This window comes from Engystomops pustulosus, unplaced genomic scaffold, assembly GCF_040894005.1.
Source record: "Engystomops pustulosus unplaced genomic scaffold, aEngPut4.maternal MAT_SCAFFOLD_98, whole genome shotgun sequence".
Lineage (NCBI taxonomy): Eukaryota > Metazoa > Chordata > Amphibia > Anura > Leptodactylidae > Engystomops > Engystomops pustulosus.
Window position 1 is genome coordinate 204,487 of NW_027284982.1, and position 10,514 is coordinate 215,000.

Sequence of the window (10,514 nt, forward strand, 5' to 3'; positions counted from 1 at the left end):
CTCGGCCACACTTGGTCGTAGGTCCCGGTGAGGAACATGCCCATGGAAGTCGGAGCTCCAACCTCCAACCGGGTGAAGCCTCCGAGAGCTAGCCGGGAATAGGGCGCCAATCCCGGCTACCGCCCTCCAGGCTTGCCCCGGTCGAAAGACCTACGTCCTCGCACCAGCACAAGCGCAAAAATTTTCTAAGTGTGGGAGAACCGAGGACCCGCCCGGTGGCACTCTGCCTCTCGCTGCCGCCCTCCTGGAAGCGTCCTCGGTCACTGTGTGTGCGGCAGATATCAGAGCTCCGGAAAGGTGAAAAAGAACCGGTAAGAGGGCGAATCCGGCAGCTCCCTGCCGGGCGAGGACCACCGCGAGCGGCGGGGACGTCAGACGGGAGACGCGCGGCGGACCTTCCGTCGGAGTGCCTGGGATTTTGACCTCGGAGAAGTTCGAAAAAATTATGCGGTCGGAGCTGTCTGCCTTGGCCGGGGAAGGCTCACCGCCGGCGGCTGCCAACCCCTGGCTTGCCCGCTGGATGCCCTTTCGGAGGCTGCTGAAAAAGAACTGTCAGGCGGGCACCTCTCGGAAGAACCGCAGACCAAAACGACCGGTAAAAATTTTGGGCGATCCGACACGTAGTGCACCTTCGGCGGCAGAGAAAAGCAGCAAAAATACCGGTCAGAGAAGGGGAGTTTTGGTCGACTCTGCCAGGTTTTTGCACTAAGTCAGATCCGTAATGCCAGCGGGACTGAGTCGCTTTTGCGTGCCGTGGTCCTGGAGGCCTGCTCGGACAGAGCGGTCCTTCGGGTCCCGCGGGAAGGGGCATTTCATGTTCCTCTGCGGGAGGTGATCCATTTTCTGCGGGAAATGGCGAGCCCCTTCGGCTACAAGAGTGTGTAGGTCCCGCTCAACAGTCTACGTCCTTAACCATCGGGGACTTTGTAGATTTTGCCCAAAATCGCTCTCCGCAGAACAGAGCGTGAGGTCTCCGCGGCGGAGGCCGGAAAAGGTGCGAGGTGAGCGGCATGGTATGACTGGGCTCGTGCCGCTCACTGCTACCCGGAGCGTGGCGCCCTCCGGGTAAAAAGCTAGCCGGGGCGAGTAGGTGGGTTGACGGGCGCATAAGCAACGCCGTCCCCGCCGTACAAGGTGCCGGTGGCCTGGCGAACCACCGGCGTAAGGCTAGCCAGGGCGTACCGCGGGGCAGAGGGCGCATAAGCCACGCTCTCTCTCCATCCCACCAGCACAAGCGAAAAATTTTCAAAGTGTGGGAGAACCGGCTTCCCGACCGGTGGCACTCTGCCTCTCTCTGCCGCCCTCCTGGAAGCGTCCTCGGTCACTCGGAGTACGGCAGATTTAAGAGCTCCGGAATGGTGAAAAAGAACCGGAGAGAGGGCGACTCCGGCTTCTCTCTGCCGGGCGAGGACCACCGCAGGCGGCGGGGACCTCTGACAGGAGGCGGCGCTGCGGGCAGGCTTTCTAAGTGCCTGGGCTTTTGGCCTCGGCGAAAGTCGAAAAAATTATGCGGTCGGAGCTTTCTGCCCCGGCCGGGGAAGGCTCACCGCCGGCGGCTGCCAACCCCTGGCTTGCCCGCTGGATGCCCTTTCGGAGGCTGCTGAAAAAGAACTGTCAGGCGGGCACCTCTCGGAAGAACCGCAGACCAAAACGACCGGTAAAAATTTTGGGCGATCCGACCCGTAGTGCACCTTCGGCGGCAGAGAAAAGCAACAAAAATACCGGTCAGAGAAGGGGAGTTTTGGTCGACTCTGCCAGGTTTTTGCACTAAGTCAGATCCGTAATGCCAGCGGGACTGAGTCGCTTTTGCGTGCCGTGGTCCTGGAGGCCTGCTCGGACAGAGCGGTCCTGCGGGTCCCGCGGGAAGGGGCATTTCATGTTCCTCTGCGGGAGGTGATCCATTTTCTGCGGGAAATGGCGAGCCCCTTCGGCTACAAGAGTGTGTAGGTCCCGCTCAACAGTCTACGTCCTTAACCATCGGGGACTTTGTAGATTTTGCCCAAAATCGCTCTCCGCAGAACAGAGCGTGAGGTCTCCGCGGCGGAGGCCGGAAAAGGTGCGAGGTGAGCGGCATGGTATGACTGGGCTCGTGCCGCTCACTGCTACCCGGAGCGTGGCGCCCTCCGGGTAAAAGGCTAGCCGGGGCGAGTAGGTGGGATGACGGGCGCATAAGCAACGCCGTCCCCGCCGTACAAGGTGCCGGTGGCCTGGCGAACCACCGGCGTAAGGCTAGCCAGGGCGTACCGCGGGGCAGAGGGCGCATAAGCCACGCTCTCTCTCCATCCCACCAGCACAAGCGAAATATTTTCAAAGTGTGGGAGAACCGGCTTCCCGACCGGTGGCACTCTGCCTCTCGCTGCCGCCCTCCTGGAAGCGTCCTCGGTCACTCGGAGTACGGCAGATTTAAGAGCTCCGGAATGGTGAAAAAGAACCGGAGAGAGGGCGACTCCGGCTTCTCTCTGCCGGGCGAGGACCACCGCAGGCGGCGGGGACGTCTGACAGGAGACGGCGCTGCGGGCAGGCTTTAAAAGTGCATGGGGTTTTGGCCTCGGCAAAAGTCGAAAAAATTATGCGGTCGGAGCTGTCTGCCCCGGCCGGGGAAGGCTCACCGCCGGCGGCTGCCAACCCCTGGCTTGCCCGCTGGATGCCCTTTCGGAGGCTTCTGAAAAAGAACTGTCAGGCGGGCACCTCTCGGAAGAACCGCAGACCAAAACGACCGGTAAAAATTTTGGGCGATCCGACCCGTAGTGCACCTTCGGCGGCAGAGAAAAGCAACAAAAATACCGGTCAGAGAAGGGGAGTTTTGGTCGACTCTGCCAGGTTTTTGCACTAAGTCAGATCCGTAATGCCAGCGGGACTGAGTCGCTTTTGCGTGCCGTGGTCCTGGAGGCCTGCTCGGACAGAGCGGTCCTGCGGGTCCCGCGGGAAGGGGCATTTCATGTTCCTCTGCGGGAGGTGATCCATTTTCTGCGGGAAATGGCGAGCCCCTTCGGCTACAAGAGTGTGTAGGTCCCGCTCAACAGTCTACGTCCTTAACCATCGGGGACTTTGTAGATTTTGCCCAAAATCGCTCTCCGCAGAACAGAGCGTGAGGTCTCCGCGGCGGAGGCCGGAAAAGGTGCGAGGTGAGCGGCATGGTATGACTGGGCTCGTGCCGCTCACTGCTACCCGGAGCGTGGCGCCCTCCGGGTAAAAGGCTAGCCGGGGCGAGTAGGTGGGATGACGGGCGCATAAGCAACGCCGTCCCCGCCGTACAAGGTGCCGGTGGCCTGGCGAACCACCGGCGTAAGGCTAGCCAAGGGCGTACCGCGGGGCAGAGGGCGCATAAGCCACGCTCTCTCTCCATCCCACCAGCACAAGCGAAAAATTTTCAAAGTGTGGGAGAACCGGCTTCCCGACCGGTTGCACTCTGCCTCTCGCTGCCGCCGTCCTGGAAGCGTCCTCGGTCACTCGGAGTACGGCAGATTTAAGAGCTCCGGAATGGTGAAAAAGAACCGGAGAGAGGGCGACTCCGGCTTCTCTCTGCCGGGCGAGGACCACCGCAGGCGGCGGGGACGTCTGACAGGAGACGGCGCTGCGGGCAGGCTTTAAAAGTGCATGGGGTTTTGGCCTCGGAGAAAGTCGAAAAAATTATGCGGTCGGAGCTGTCTGCCCCGGCCGGGGAAGGCTCACCTCCGGCGGCTGCCAACCCCTGGCTTGCCCGCTGGATGGCCTTTCGGAGGCTGCTGAAAAAGAACTGTCAGGCGGGCACCTCTCGGAAGAACCGCAGACCAAAACGACCGGTAAAAATTTTGGGCGATCCGACCCGTAGTGCACCTTCGGCGGCAGAGAAAAGCAACAAAAATACCGGTCAGAGAAGGGGAGTTTTGGTCGACTCTGCCAGGTTTTTGCACTAAGTCAGATCCGTAATGCCAGCGGGACTGAGTCGCTCTTGCGTGCCGTGGTCCTGGAAGCCTGCTCGGACAGAGTGGTCCTTCGGGTCCCGCGGGAAGGGGCATTTCATGTTCCTCTGCGGGAGGTGATCCATTTTCTGCGGGAAATGGCGAGCCCCTTCGGCTACAAGAGTGTGTAGGTCCCGCTCAACAGTCTACGTCCTTAACCATCGGGGACTTTGTAGATTTTGCCCAAAATCGCTCTCCGCAGAACAGAGCGGGAGGTCTCCGCGGCGGAGGCCGGAAAAGGTGCGAGGTGAGCGGCATGGTATGACTGGGCTCGTGCCGCTCACTGCTACCCGGAGCGTGGCGCCCTCCGGGTAAAAGGCTAGCCGGGGCGAGTAGGTGGATTGACGGGCGCATAAGCAACGCCGTCCCCGCCGTACAAGGTGCCGGTGGCCTGGCGAACCACCGGCGTAAGGCTAGCCAAGGGCGTACCGCGGGGCAGAGGGCGCATAAGCCACGCCGTCCCCGCTGTACAAGGTGCCGGTGGCCTGGCGAACCACCGGCGTAAGGCTAGCCAAGGGCGTACCGCGGGGCAGAGGGCGCATAAGCCACGCTCTCTCTCCATCCCACCAGAACAAGCGAAAAAATTTCAAAGTGTGGGAGAACCGGCTTCCCGACCGGTGGCACTCTGCCTCTCGCTGCCGCCCTCCTGGAAGCGTCCTCGGTCACTCGGTGTCCGGCAGATTTCAGAGCTCCGGAATGGTGAAAAAGAACCGGTGAGAGGGCGAATCCGGCTTCTCTCTGCCGGGCGAGGACCACCGCAGGCGGCAAGGGACGTCTGCCAGGAGACGGCGCTGCGGGCAGGCTTTAAAAGTGCATGGGGTTTTGGCCTCGGCGAAAGTCGAAAAAATTTTGCGGTCGGAGCTGTCTGCCCCGGCCGGGGAAGGCTCACCGCCGGCGGCTGCCAACCCCTGGCTTGCCCGCTGGATGCCCTTTCGGAGGCTGCTGAAAAAGAACTGTCAGGCGGGCACCTCTCGGAAGAACCGCAGACCAAAACGACCGGTAAAAATTTTGGGCGATCCGACCCTCAGTGCACCTTCGGCGGCAGAGAAAAGCAACAAAAACACCGGTCAAAGAAGGGAGGTTTTGGTCGACTCTGCCTGGTTTTTGCACTAAGTCAGATCCGTAATGCCAGCGGGACTGAGTCGCTTTTGCGTGCCGTGGTCCTGGAGGCCTGCTCGGACAGAGCGGTCCTTCGGGTCCCGCGGGAAGGGGCATTTCATGTTCCTCTGCGGGAGGTGGTCCATTTTCTGCGGGAAATGGCGAGCCCCATCGGCTACAAGAGTGTGTAGGTCCCGCTCAACAGTCTACGTCCTTAACCATCGGGGACTTTGTAGATTTTGGCAGAAATCGCCCCCCGCAGGTCCTAGCGGGAGGTCTCCGCGGCGGAGGCCGGAGAGGGCGCGAGGTGAGCGGCATGGTATGACTGGGTTCGTGCCGCTCACTGGTACCCGGAGCGTGGCGCCCTCCGGGTAAAAGGCTAGCCGGGGCGAGTAGGTGGGTTGACGGGCGCATAAGCCACGCCGTCCCCGCCGTACAAGGTGCCGGTGGCCTGGCGAACCACCGGCGTAAGGCCAGCCAGGGCGGACCGCGGGGCAGAGGGCGCATAAGCCACGCTCTCTCTCCATCCCACCAGAACAAGCGAAAAATTTTCAAAGTGTGGGAGAACCGGCGACCCGACCGGTGGCACTCTGCCTCTCGCTGCCGCCCTCCTGGAAGCGTCCTCGGTCACTCGGTGTCCGGCAGATTTCAGAGCTCCGGAATGGTGAAAAAGAACCGGAGAGGGGGCGACTCCGGCTTCTCTCTGCCGGGCGAGGACCACCGCAGGCGGCAAGGGACGTCTGACAGGAGACGGCGCTGCGGGCAGGCTTTAAAAGTGCATGGGGTTTTGGCCTCGGCGAAAGTCGAAAAAATTTTGCGGTCGGAGCCGTCTGCCCCGGCCGGGGAAGGCTCACCGCCGGCGGCTGCCAACCCCTGGCTTGCCCGCTGGATGGCCTTTCGGAGGCTGCTGAAAAAGAACTGTCAGGCGGGCACCTCTCGGAAGAACCGCAGACCAAAACGACCGGTAAAAATTTTGGGCGATCCGACCCTCAGTGCACCTTCGGCGGCAGAGAAAAGCATCAAAAATACCGGTCAAAGAAGCGAGGTTTTGGTCGACTCTGCCAGGTTTTTGCACAAAGTGTTGGCATCGTGCGGCGTCGCGCTTTGCCGTACCGTATCCCCAATGGAGCGGCGCCCGGCGGGGTAGGCTAGCCATGTGAGGTCGAGGGCGGGAGGACGGGACGTAAGCCAGGCCGTTCTCCACAAGAAATTCCGGACGCGGAGACCCCTTCTCCGCCCTACGGTCCCCAATGGGGTGGCGCCCGGCGGGTGAGGCTAGCCATGGGAGGACGGGACGTAAGCCAGGCCGTTCTCCACAAGAAATTCCGTACGCGGAGACCCTTCTCCGCCCTACGGTCCCCAATGGGGTGGCGCCCGGCGGGTGAGGCTAGCCATGTGAGGTCGAGGGCGGGAGGACGGGACGTAAGCCAGGCCGTTCTCCACAAGTAAATTCCGGACGCGGAGACCCCTTCTCCGCCCTACGGTCCCCAATGGGGTGGCGCCCGGCGGGTGAGGCTAGCCGTGTGAGGTCGAGGGCGGGAGGACGGGACGTAAGCCAGGCCGTTCTCCACAAGTAAATTCCGGACGCGGAGACCCCTTCTCCGCCCTACGGTCCCCAATGGGGTGGCGCCCGGCGGGTGAGGCTAGCCATGTGAGGTCGAGGGCGGGAGGACGGGACGTAAGCCAGGCCGTTCTCCACAAGTAAATTCCGGACGCGGAGACCCCTTCTCCGCCCTACGGTCCCCAATGGGGTGGCGCCCGGCGGGTGAGGCTAGCCGTGTGAGGTCGAGGGCGGGAGGACGGGACGTAAGCCAGGCCGTTCTCCACAAGTAAATTCCGGACGCGGAGACCCCTTCTCCGCCCTACGGTCCCCAATGGGGTGGCGCCCGGCGGGTGAGGCTAGCCATGTGAGGTCGAGGGCGGGAGGACGGGACGTAAGCCAGGCCGTTCTCCACAAGTAAATTCCGGACGCGGAGACCCCTTCTCCGCCCTACGGTCCCCAATGGGGTGGCTCCCGGCGGGTGAGGCTAGCCATGTGAGGTCGAGGGCGGGAGGACGGGACGCAAGCCAGGCCGTTCTCCACAAACTCCCAGCGGTAGAGTCTCGGCTCTCCGCTCTTTTGATCGATCTGACACAGCGCGATCCGGCGGGGCAGGGCACTTTGCTCGGTCAGGGGTATTGGCCCCGGCCGGTTTATGGTAAAGCGTTCCTTAGCCTCAGTCTTGGTCGCGCATCAATCCCCCGCTCCCCGTGAGCGGCTGTCGTCCTCTGCCTAAGGTTGTGTAGCGCGGTGCCAGTGTGGTCCTCGCACGGCCCCGCTCCTGCCACAGCGGTAGGACTCTCTGCTTCGGCTGAGGTTTGCTACGAAGCGTATGGAACGGGCGTACTCCACCGTACCGTGGGTGGGGGGCGGCGGCGGCGGCGGCAGCGTCCAGCGCGGAGCTCCGGCTCCCGCGGCAGCGCCTCGCCTAGTGTCCCTCGGGCAAGTCCAATCGCCCCCCGCCCGGTCGGAGAGCGCAGACACACCTCTGTGTCCACGGTTTATTTCCGCAGCACGAAAAGGGACGGCTCCCGCCTGCTCCTCGCGGCGGCGACGAGGCTTAGACCCACCGTGGCGTATCCGCGGTAGGTATGCTCGTCGGTCGGAGGAGCGGTTGCGGTCGAGTGGTCCCCAGTGTACCCTGTTAGCGCTGCCCGCCTACGCCTGAAGAGCTGCGGACCGAGAAAAAGGTTCGCTCCGCTGCTGACGGCGAAGCGCGCGGCACGCCGCGGAAGAGGAGAGGGAGCGGTCGCCCCCGGGGCGGCTCCCCTCCGAGTCCGGCAGAAGCAGAGATTGTAGCGGAGGGGGGGTTTCTAAATTCCCCGGGCGTGTTATCCCCAGCGGTAGCCTTTGAACTCTTCAACCGCAAGCACGATCGCACGTTCACAGCACCCGTCACTAGGAGCCGGGCCAGAGGCGGGCGGCAGACGAAACCGACATGAGCGCTTAAGGGTATTGCACCCCCGGCGCCCAGACCCTGGAAATTGAGTCTGCCCCCAAAGCCCACCCGCGTCCTCCTTGGCGCTCCCGGAGTACATGGTCGTAGATGGGCCATCGGTCGCTAATGCCAAACTGCGTCCCAGGGGTGCGTCCCCTCTGACCAACGGCAGACCCATCCCTCTCGCCAATCCGCGGATCCCCGCCAGGTCCCGAACAGGGCTCGTCCTTTAGCGTTTCAAATGCGCCCTCCCCGCCATACGAGGGGTTGAGGACCGTAGCCTTCCCTTACGAGAGGCACCAGGGGTGCGCCTGCTCGAGGGCCCGGCCGTGGGCGTAACGCTTGGGCCGCCCGGGGGAGTCGGTAGACCATGGGAGACCAACACTCGCACACGAACGTTGCCCGTGCTTTTGTGGAAGAGAGCTTCTTGCGAGGTTGTCGCTGCGGTGGCGCCCGGACAAACCCTATCCCTAAAACTTCTGGGGAATTGGCGTCTAAGCCTGCACCCTGCTCGGTATCCCTGCACCCACGAAGGGGGCCGTGGAAGGCTTGGGGTCGCGCCGGCGAAACCGACCGGATGCCCGGGGTACTGAACCCCCGGGGTCCCACCCTGGAAATTGAGCCGTCCGACCCCGCCACGTCTTCCTAGTGCTCTCCTTGGCTCCCCCGCCTGTGGGCATCGTTAGGGGCTGCGGTCATCAGCGCCGGCTAAGCTTCGGCAACACGGCCGACCCACCCCTTCGGCGCCTGGGGGTGCCTGGTCCCAGTCCGGGCCGTTCCGTAGGGGCGGCTATCCCTTACATGAGGGACTCGGTGCGTCCGCTCGGGCTGCGGGGCTCCGGCTCCGACAGCCGGGGAGCTGGTTTTGACCGCGGGCCTCCACGGGAACCGGCAGGGGCCGGACTAGGCGTCAAGCCGAAAATAACCCCGGCACCCTCTGCTTCCAAAGCGAGGGGACCTTTGGCCGAGCGGGGGCACCGGAAGCCGAACCGACCCCAACCCCTCTTCTTACCCCAGGGCTGGGCTGACCAATCCCCTGATCGGGTCTAAAATGGAAGAAGGGGATTCGAGGGAAGGGGCTGGCGGAAGGCAGTTGCCCGACGGAGTAGGCGAAGGCCAGGCCGTTTCCGAGTCCCGAGCAGAGGAGGGCGAACTCGGCTCTTCATCGACCGACGGCGAGGCGAGGGCGGTGGCTGCCGCGGGGAAGACTCCATTGCTCGTCAGCGCGCTAGGAGCGGGGCCGACTGGCTGCTCGGGGTATGGCATCCCCGGGGGCCCACCCTGGAAATCTTCGCTCCTCAGCCGCTGCAGGTTATAAGGTCCCGCCGCGCGTAAGCGCTCAACTCTCCGACCCACGGATGTCGAGCCCATGGTGAGCCGGCCGTTTCGTACGGGGAAAAGGGGTCCTCTGGCCCCACATCGATCGAGGGGGTTTAGATCCGCGGAGGCACGCACCGCGAGGCGAATCGCTGCTTTTCCCCAAGAGGTTAACCTTCAAACCACCGAGTAGGTTCGGGGCAGGGCCGACAGCCTGCACTGGGGAATTGCATCCCTGGTGGGGCGACCCTGGAAATCTCTGCCCCTTTCCACTCTTTCGGTTGGGCCTCTCGTCGGGGCGAGCGTAAGTCGGCAAGCAGACGTGGGAAGAGGCTTCTTACCGGTGACACTCCCTTCGTGAGAGAGGCAGGTACTCGCCCCGGACCCCGGTCCAAATCTGCGCGGGCTGGACGGTCTCGGCCCTAGCCGAAGGCCGCTCCCGCGAAGCCAGGGAGCCGAAAATAACCCCGACACCCTCCGCGACCTCGCGTGCTTCCAAAGCGAGGGGAACCTTTGGCCGAGCGGGGCACCCGAAGCCGAACCGACCCCAACCCCTCTTCTTACCCCAGGGCTGGGCTGACCAATCCCCTGATCGGGTCTAAAATGGAAGAAGGGGATTCGAGGGAAGGGGCTGGCGGAAGGCAGTTGCCCGACGGAGTAGGCGAAGGCCAGGCCGTTTCAAAATCCCGAGCAGAGGAAGGGCGAACGACGTTCTTCATCGACCGACGGCGAGGCTAGGGCGAGGGCGGTGGCTGCCGCGGGGAAGACTCCATTGCTTGCCAGCGTGCTAGGAGCGGGGCCGACAGGCTGCTCGGGGTATGGCATCCCCGGGGGCCCACCCTGGAAATCTTCGCTCCTCAGTCGCTGCAGGTTATAAGGTCCCGCCGCGCGTAAGCGCTCAACTCCCCGACCCACGGACGTCGAGCCCATGGTGAGCTGACAGTTTCGTACGGGGAAAAGGGGTCCTCTGGCCCCACATCGATCGAGGGGGTTTAGATCCGCGGAGGCACGCACCGCGAGGCGAATCGCTGCTTTTCCCCAAGAGGTTAACCTTCAAACCACCGAGTAGGTTCGGGGCAGGGCCGACTGTCTGCACTGGGGTATTGCATCCCTGGTGGGGCGACCCTGGAAATCTCTGCCCCTTTCCACTCTTTCGGTTGGGCCTCTCGTCGGGGCGAGC